Genomic DNA, 9,377 nt, shown 5'->3' with positions numbered 1-9,377 from the left:
TGAAATTTTTTGGGAACAATAATTGAAATATTTCTAAAATTACCCAAATCTAATTTCTCAAATTTCAAATCTAACTCCACATTCTCTTTTTCTTTCAAACCAAGCCTACTTCTCCTCCAACTTCCATCACCACTACCACCGCCAACACAGCCTCCACGTCCACCTGCATCCCTCTCCCAATGATGACCACCATGTTTTTAGGTAGCGCCAACTACACAAATGCTTCAACAAAGTGATTCTTCACACACACCATTGATTTCAATGGTCTGAATCACCGGTGGTTCTTGTTCGTGTTGCATCCCTTGAATAGGCACCTAAACCGAGCATATGGATACGAAGGTGAAGGTGCTCTGCAAGAGTTTCTATGGCTCAAGCTCCACTATCTCGCTGACGACAACTTTGCCTCCTCTTGCCGCATCCTCCTCCCATCCGACCTAGTCTTCAAAAGTACTAGGTGACAACAACTTCCGAAATTTTAATTTTAATCTCCGTTTTCTTGCAAAATAATGTTTACCTCCTCTATTAAATTTAGCATATGTAATTCTTCTAACAATTCCGCTACTTACCAACAGTATTTCTACCAACATCTGCTAACTTTAAATGGGCTAGACTCCAAGCCCACATAATTCCAAAAGCGACATCCCAAATTAACCCAAATCAATTCCTAATTTTACTAGTTTACCACACTAACCCTAATTTATCCTATACCCACATTTTCTTACCGTGGACACACTCCCCCAACCTCCATATCCTTCTCTAGTGCCGCATAGCCATCAGAGTTGTCGTCTCCACCAGTCGCCGCCGCCAACCTAATTCATATTGATTTTCACCGTGTAGAACACCTCCATCCCCCAAACCCCTGATGGCTATGTCTTCAAACAGTCAACCTCCAACGCGTTCTTGTCGCTGGCGACAACTCAGGTCAGCGCCGCCAGCGATTCTGCCCGCAATTGCATCAACTATTATTGCATCCGCCGGCAAGCTTCCATCAACGGCGACACAGGTCTTCCTTTGGCAAGCTTCAATTGAAGGTCACCACGTAGTCGTGTGATTGAATTTGCATCATCTTCGCTACTCGTCCAGATGACGGTGCCTCACCTATGCATGCTCGGCTCTGCAGTCTACACGCACGCTTCTTCGGTTCACCGTGCACTGCTGTGAATCTGCTATTGAGTTACCTCCTTGGTTAGTACTTATTTATGTATCTTGCATGATCTTATTATAAGTATAATATCATATGGATTTTATTTGATGAAATTAGAATCTTTGGCTAGAACGTGTTTAGGTCTTTAAGTTAAATTTATTTTTATGCTATGTTCCATTGTTTATTTTATATGGATACTTGTTAGTTATTGAGTTTAATTTATTTTGTTCATGTTAAGTATGTTAATTGTCACTTCTACATAATTTTTGCTGGATTAGTATATGTTGATGTTGAAATATTTCATGGGTGTATCTTTTGAGTGAAAACTTATCTAAAAGTGTCTTTGCTGGATTAATGTGTCTAATCTTAAAATTGCTTGTCATGAACTGAATTTAATTGTGATTTGGTCAATGTTTCATCATTTTTGTTTGTTTAATGGAGGATGCTATTGAAAGAATTTATCTCTTCTTATGTTTGGTAACGGAAAAGTTGAAACCTATACTATTTTCTGATGTGGAAAGTATTTATGATTATGTCTTTTGACTAAATAATTCTTTAGATGTATCTTTATTGGACTAATGTGTTGTTCGTATAAACTTACTTGGATGTGTTTGTAAAATTCATAAAGTACTAGACTAAAGGCGGTAAAATGCAACAATGGGATAATGTGGGCTTCCAAATCCTTGATGTTTGAATAAATGATTTCTGCGAAAGTCTCATGGGTATTAGTAACTAATGCCATTATACAATGTTGATTTTTACATATAGGACACCTTGAGGGAATATAGGAAGGAAATAATGCTCGAAATCATTGTAGATCCTAATAATTCGGCCCTTGCGCAAGCACTGAAGTTCCTTGACAAAAGTCCTCAAACTACTGTGCACCGCAATCATCCCAGGAACAAACGTAAGGAGGTTAGGACAACGTTCACAACACTGAGCACGAAGAGCATGATTCGGAGGACCAACAGAACACCCAAAAAAAATTACAAAGGAGAGAAACATGATAAGAAGAAAGTTGCATAGAACATTCTTGATTAATTAGTCTTATGATACCCCCCTTATGTTTTATCACTTTTGTTTCATCCTGATATTTTCCTTGTGTTATACATGTTGATTGTCTTACTTGCTAGTAGGCATTTCTAGTTAGACTATGGAAAAAAATTTTTTGGCTACTTCATAGAAGTTCTGTCTATTATGGATGTGAATCCTATATTGGGGCATTGATGTGTCTTTTGGTTTCCGACATACAATTGGTTTGTTTTAACAAGGTAATGTTTTGAAGCGACTTTAATGGAAATGTATTCTACTTATAATTTCATTGGACGTGTCTAATTTAATGTATGTCATTATATGAAGGCGCCCTTTGTAAATGTGACTTCAGAGGATATGTCTTCACATGCATGTGCCTTTTTAATGGACATGTTTTCTGTGAATGTGTCTTCTTAACTGAGGTGTCTTTTGTGAATGCGTCTTCAGAGGATATGTCTTTTTAAATGATGTGTCTTTTTAATGGAGGTGTCTTCTATTGGAAATATCTTCAGAGGATAAGTGTTTTTAATGGAGGTACCTTTTTATGCATGTGTTTTTAAAGGGATGTGTCATTGGTGGTTATGTCTTTGTATGATATGTCTTTTTTATGTATGTGTCTTTTCAATGGAAGTATCCTTTGTAAATGTGTCTTTAGATGATATGTCTTTTTAAATGACGTGTCTTTTGAATAGAGGTGAATGATAAGTCATTTTAATGGAGGTGTCTTTTAATGCATGTGTTTATGGATATGTCTATTTATGGAAGTGTCTTAACAAGAAGTGTCTTGAGAGGATATGATTTTTGCACCCGAGTTTACGTAATAAAACTTTCGTGGAGATTCTTTTAGTAAACAAGAAAAAAAAAACAAAATATTTCTTTAAAAACTTGAAAATATAAACTTGCAAAACTGACTTCTGCTAATCAGAACCTCCTAAGTTGTTTCCTCCATAAATAGAACTCATATAACTAGTGCTGATTAAAGTTTGCACCTGGAAAACTTATAACAGTAGAATAACATGTACTTATGAAGATGACTCACTCATTCTGAATTTCTTATAATAATAGAATAACATGTACTTATCCTACTTCTCTTATTCTGAACGGGAATTGCTCCATATTCGCTGTAGGTGGAAGCCAAGGACCAATGGAAAGTTGGACCTGACATTGGGAGTTTCCATAGCACTTTTTTTTGCCGTGCCGTGAAGTTCAATTGTATCATATGTTAGTTTTTGGAGAGTACGAGAGAGGAATGGTCGGGTGAGCACTAACTGAACATAGACCATATTGGAGTTGGTAGGGAAGGTTGGTTCGAGGACCCGTTGGTCAAAGGAAAGGGGGGTCCTTCTTCCGGGGCTTTTGGGGGGGGGGGTTCCTTAAGTTAAGGGAGGGGGCAGCATTCTCAATGCTTTAAAAGTATCAATGTATCACACAAAAAAGAATACTATAATAATATTGGTGTATTACGCACAAAAACACGTATGCTACAACAATTATGTAAAAAAATAAGGTAAAAATCATTCATTCGCTCTAACAACAGAATCGACCTCTCTATTTTGAGTGGCTGCTACATCATTTTTCTAAGAAAAATCACCATGCAAAGAGTAAATTAGTCAATTATATACACAAAACAATTTGAAAAAAATAATGTGCATCAATGCATGCACAGTGATGAATTGAAGCATAAATCATGCAAAATAATTAATTTAAGCACACAAATGTAATGTGAATCATATTGCTATGGAGCCATATATACATATTCCATCAAGCTAATTAAGCAACTAGCAAGGCTTAAGCTGATAATCATTCACTGATTTACGTACTACTATATTGCAGAAAATAAAAAAAAATGCACAAAATTATTACTATTGCTACCTACCAAGACAAAAATTAGAACAAATTTGAAAGGAAACATGCAACTTGCATAAAAGAATTCCACCAAAAACACACCATACATTATAGTTGGAAGATCTGATTTGCATTAAAAAATAATCCACACCAAATATACTACTAAACCACCACTTACCAATATTTTCTCTGGTAAGTCATGGTACATTCATCAAATCTAGAATTTTCTAGGGACCAACTTCTGTGAAACAAAGACAAGTCTTATTAACATAGTGAAAAAGTTTTAATTTGGTCAGCAATCACAATTTGTATTATTTGATTAAGAGATAGACTTAAATGGCACGAATGATAACTTGAATGATAACTTAAATGGCACAAATATATAAGATATCCTTGTTTTATTTGCAGTAAGAGTCACTTGTATAAATATACTGCAACAACAAAAAATTGTAACTATTCTAAAACAGAAAAGAAAAGGAAGGAAACATAATTCTTTATCATATTAATAATTGGACCCCTAATAATATCAACAAACCATAGCAATGATATGATGAGTAAAAGAAACAGTTAGTAGTTACCTTGGTAAGAGCACTTCTTGAGCATCTTTTCAAGGATCTTGAGCCATAATGGATCATCATCAATAACCAGCACTCTCATCCAAAGGCTATTTTCGGATGTCGTCTTCTTCTTCTTGTATGTTTTTTACTCAGCAAATGTACAATAACAAAAAAAAATTCAAAACCTTTAACAAAAGACATCCAAAACACAAAAAAAAAAAAAAAAAAATTCAAAACTTACGAAATAGAAACATTCAGAACATATAAAAAAGAAACATGCTATACCAATAGAGGAAGACACGTTCGAAACCTCAAAAAATGAAAAATCCACAGCTTAAGGGAGTAAGATTACAAACATAATGGGTGCATTATAGAATGGAGTTTAAGCTAGAAATATTCATGTTTAAGCAACAACACTCACAGGCTTTCCTTAGACAAATTTTGTTCTTCAGTAGGTGATACAAGTTAAAATCTTTACTGACTAGTCAATATTTTAATTTATCCACAAAATAAGTCATGACTTTCAACGAGTAAAAAAAATGGCTCTACTTCTTATTACTCCATGAACACACACAACAGACCAAAATTCCTAAATTGAAAAATAAGAATCCTACTTATGGGATAGACAATCATTGGAAATTTGAAATTGCCCTTACATTGGATTGGAACACCCTCTTCTCTCTTTTTCTCAAATATTTAATATCAAATAAAATAATAAGAAAAGCAATTCTTCAATTTCATTGAGTTGGAATTTACCTAAAAAAACACAGCTTTTCCATAGTTGAACTGTATGCAGCGAGCCACCTTGGTGCGTGGAAGAGTTGGGACTTGGGCTTGCAGCCTTGCAAAATATTTAAAAATTCAAACACCATGCACATGTGGATTCACATATAACACCAACAAAAATTCCAAAAATAGTGAATAACATACTTGATCAACTAAAATTCAAACACCATAGACATGCACTTGGACAAATCAGAAATTTAGAGAGAAAGATTGAACCATTGATTAACTATACCTAGCGGCGGTCTGCAACGACGACGGGAGCTCGCGGACTCTGATGGTGCAACGGCAAGGCAGGAATGCATCACAGCTGCGATGGAGAACGCGTGGTGAAAAGGCGACAAGTGGGAGCTCGGCTGCACGCGAGGTAGAGTGGCTGAAGGGACGCGATGACGGTGAAGTAGACGCGCGATGCTGGTTGTCTTCCCTGCACGAATGGCGGATGAAGCGGTGGCAACAGATGCAAGGAGACTAGGATGGAGAAAAGGCGGGAGATTTGGGAGAGAGATTAAGATTTTTAAGTGAAAATAAAAATAAAAGGATAAATTTTGATTAAATCCTGATTATTCAAATTTTATTTTTTAAAAAATTTAAAAAATAATAATTAATTATTATTGTCAAAAGTTGGTAGATAATATCTTAACAACGTATACTTTTCCTTCTAATAATTAAATTCTTGACCTTGACAAAATGGTCATTTTGCTCCTTAATTTAAAATAACAAAAAATTTCTGAATCCGTATCACCTACAAAAATTGAAAACTTGAGAACCTAACGCTGCATGGCTCTTCTTTTTTTTTTTTGGGACATGGGCCTATAAAATTGCAAAACTATGATGAATTAGCCTGACAGTATGCTCAGTGTAAGCAATTTATATTATTTATTTATTACGATTTCTTTATTTTATTATGACAATTTAATTATTATATGTATAAATATATACAAATATTCCGAAATTAATTTAGGAGCTAAATGTTAACGTATATTTTTTTAAAAAAAATATACTTAAAAATGAAGTAAATTAATACTAAATTTTTTATTAATAATTTAAAAATGGGTTGGTTTCTAAAAAAATAATATGTTGATTTTAAATGGACAATTTCAAGTTACGTGATACGTCCAGTTGCACATTAATTAGTTAGTTAATACCGCTTATTTTCTTTATTATTTTAAAACCGCCTATCTTTCCATTATTTAAAACCGTCCATCTTCGCTCTTATTTGAAACATTCTTTCGTCCAATTTAAATTATTAATATTTTTTATTATTTTAAAAAATTATATTTTTATGTTTATAAATACAAATATCTCGTTTACAGTGTAAACAAGATAATTATTGTAAATGTATCTCGTTTAGATATGTGTATCTTTTGAAATTTCATATATTTCATTTACATTGTAAACAAAACTCATTTATAGTGTAAATGAGATAAGATTGAAAGACTTGTTTTTGTAATAATTTTTATAATTATTTATTTTGGTAAATAAAATATTTATTTAAATAAAAAATTTCATACTTTAAAACATTAATGACTAACTAATGACCAAAAATAATAAATTTTGATAGTGTTCTAGCATTTCTCCATTTATTTATTTATAATAGCTAAATAATTACCAAAAACAATAAAATATTGGTAGCTAAATGATGAACAAAAACAATAAATTATGATAATACTCTTACATCTCTCAATTTATTAATATAAAATAATCTTTCGATACCCTAAGACCCTGCTACCAAAGGCTGGAGGCTACAAAAACAGTTCTACTCTTTGGGTGTCGGCTCCAAGAACTCTTAGCTTCGTATTAGCAGCACCGCACTGCAACTCTAGCTCTCTTGGATATAGAAACAGATCGTCACATTTTGAATTCCACTATATAAGAATAGGAAGATAGTTGGAATTTGGTAGCTATAGGATTAATATCCTTGCCTCATAGTAATGCATTCACATACACGTTGCAGACTTGCAGTACAAATAATTAAAAGTAGTTGGTAGTATAAGCATTTATCATCATGGACCACCGATCTAGCTAAACTAGAATGAAGGACTATATTAGCACGGTCTTCTTCTGGTATTAAGGGATCTCACATTGTAATCCTCAATAATTGAATCGAGTAAGTGATAACGCGTAGTATAAATAAGAAGCATTTATGATAGGTGATGAAGCTAGAGGGTGACGCCATATATATTACACTATGGACGTGACGTAGTGTTAAACTGTTAATGGTTGTTAAAGGCCATGCATGTGAAAAACAACGACCTATCTAATATCTTTTGTATTTTGTTTTTGTTGATCATCACTTGCTACACTACCTATTATGTACCTTAAGAAGGAAGCTAAGGTACTTAATTAGACCAATCGCCACACTATAAATACCGAGCTGGTGCAGTAGGCTTGGCATCCCATCCCAAACTCATACAGATCCCTCACATCTCATTTCATTTCCAAAAACCACAAAACCATAGCCATGGGTGTCTCATTTAACTTGCACAAATTTGACCCTAAGCACTCCAAGGAGATCCAATTCCAAGGAGACGCAACCATTACCGATCACCATATCATTCGACTCACCAATCTGGACGACGATGGCAACCCACTGGGAAACAGAGTTGGCCGAGTCTTATTCTCCGACCCTGTGCACCTCTACGACCACAGTGGCCTCCGAGCAGGATTTGAAACCACCTTCGTCTTTCGCATCTCAAAACCCTATAACACTGAATATACACCTGGACCTGGTGATGGTCTTGCCTTCTTCCTTGCTAGTGCTGAAACTGAAATTCCTCCTGAATCTTCTGGAAAGTTTCTCGGCCTCTTTAATGATGCATCTGACAGAATTGTTGCTGTTGAATTCGATACTTTTTCCAACTCCGATATTGGGGATCCCAATTATCCGCACATCGGAGTTGATGTTAACTCTATCAGGTCATCAAAAGTTTGTTACTGGAATTTTCATGATGCAGCGATAACTACTGCAAAGATAACATATAACTCTGCTCATAAGAAGTTAACTGTCCATGTCTCTACATATCTCCACAGCCAGCCCGACACTCTTACTTATGATGTCGATTTGAGCACTAAGCTGCCTGAAAAGGTTAAGATTGGAATATCTGCTTCCACTGGACAATTCTCGCAGACTACTGAGATTCTGTCTTGGATCTTCAAGTCTAACTGAAAAGGAACATCGATAGATGTTGACTTGTTGCCAAGTTTGTGTTGTGTCTTTTATTTTAATTCAATAAGGACAAGTCTATTCGTCTTTAGTTTGTCTCTGTAAGTGTTATGCCACTACGGATACAGGCAAGACTGTCCATTGTTGTTGTTTGTGTTTGGATTTGGTTTCTTGTTTTATGTGATATATGCATGGAAGCTTACTTTATTTTCTTTGTTTTTGCCTTTATTTCTTCCTTCTGTTTTTTCAAAAGTGCAAAACATCCCTTCTAGTAACTAATTTTCTAGCTAGTTAACTGCATGGACAAGGGATCGGGATCAAGCACCAAAGAGAAATATGGTTAGAACAACAAATTACCACGACCATGCTTGTTAGTATTTTCTTGTATGTAGTTTTTATTCACAACTAGTTTAATTATGCTTATGTTTTTGGGAAATTATTTTTCAATCTCACTCAAGAGAGAAAAATTAAATAAAAAATTAATCATAAAATAATAATAAAATTATAAGTAATAAAAAATTATATTCTAAAATAGTATTAAATAAATGAGTACGAGAGTACTATAAAAAAATATATATTCTATCTTTTTGTTTGATTTTGTAAAATTTGTGATTGTAATTCTGGTGTTGATTTATTTTATTAGAAAGAATAAATTAAATAAAAAATTAATTATAAATAACAACAGAATCATAATTAGCAAAAATTATAATTTAAAATTGTACTAAAAAATACCGAGAAAGTACTAAAAAAGTGCGATGGAAAATAGAATATTAAAAAAAAAAAGACAACTAACATTTTTATATATATACCTAAAAAATGATAAAATAATATAAAAAAGTAATTTTAATTT

At 33.8% G+C, this 9,377-nt stretch overlaps 1 pseudogene; it reads left to right on the top strand.

Moving 5' to 3' along the window:
• Positions 1-7,824: 7,824 nt before the first annotated feature.
• Positions 7,825-8,595, top strand: LOC148546732 (lectin pseudogene; annotated as a pseudogene).
• Positions 8,596-9,377: the final 782 nt, after the last annotated feature.

Source organism: Arachis ipaensis, chromosome B9, assembly GCF_059453495.1.
Source record: "Arachis ipaensis isolate K30076 ecotype BB chromosome B9, ASM5945349v1, whole genome shotgun sequence".
In the NCBI taxonomy this organism is placed as follows: Eukaryota; Viridiplantae; Streptophyta; class Magnoliopsida; order Fabales; family Fabaceae; genus Arachis; species Arachis ipaensis.
This window is presented reverse-complemented; position numbering and strand designations above follow the sequence as displayed.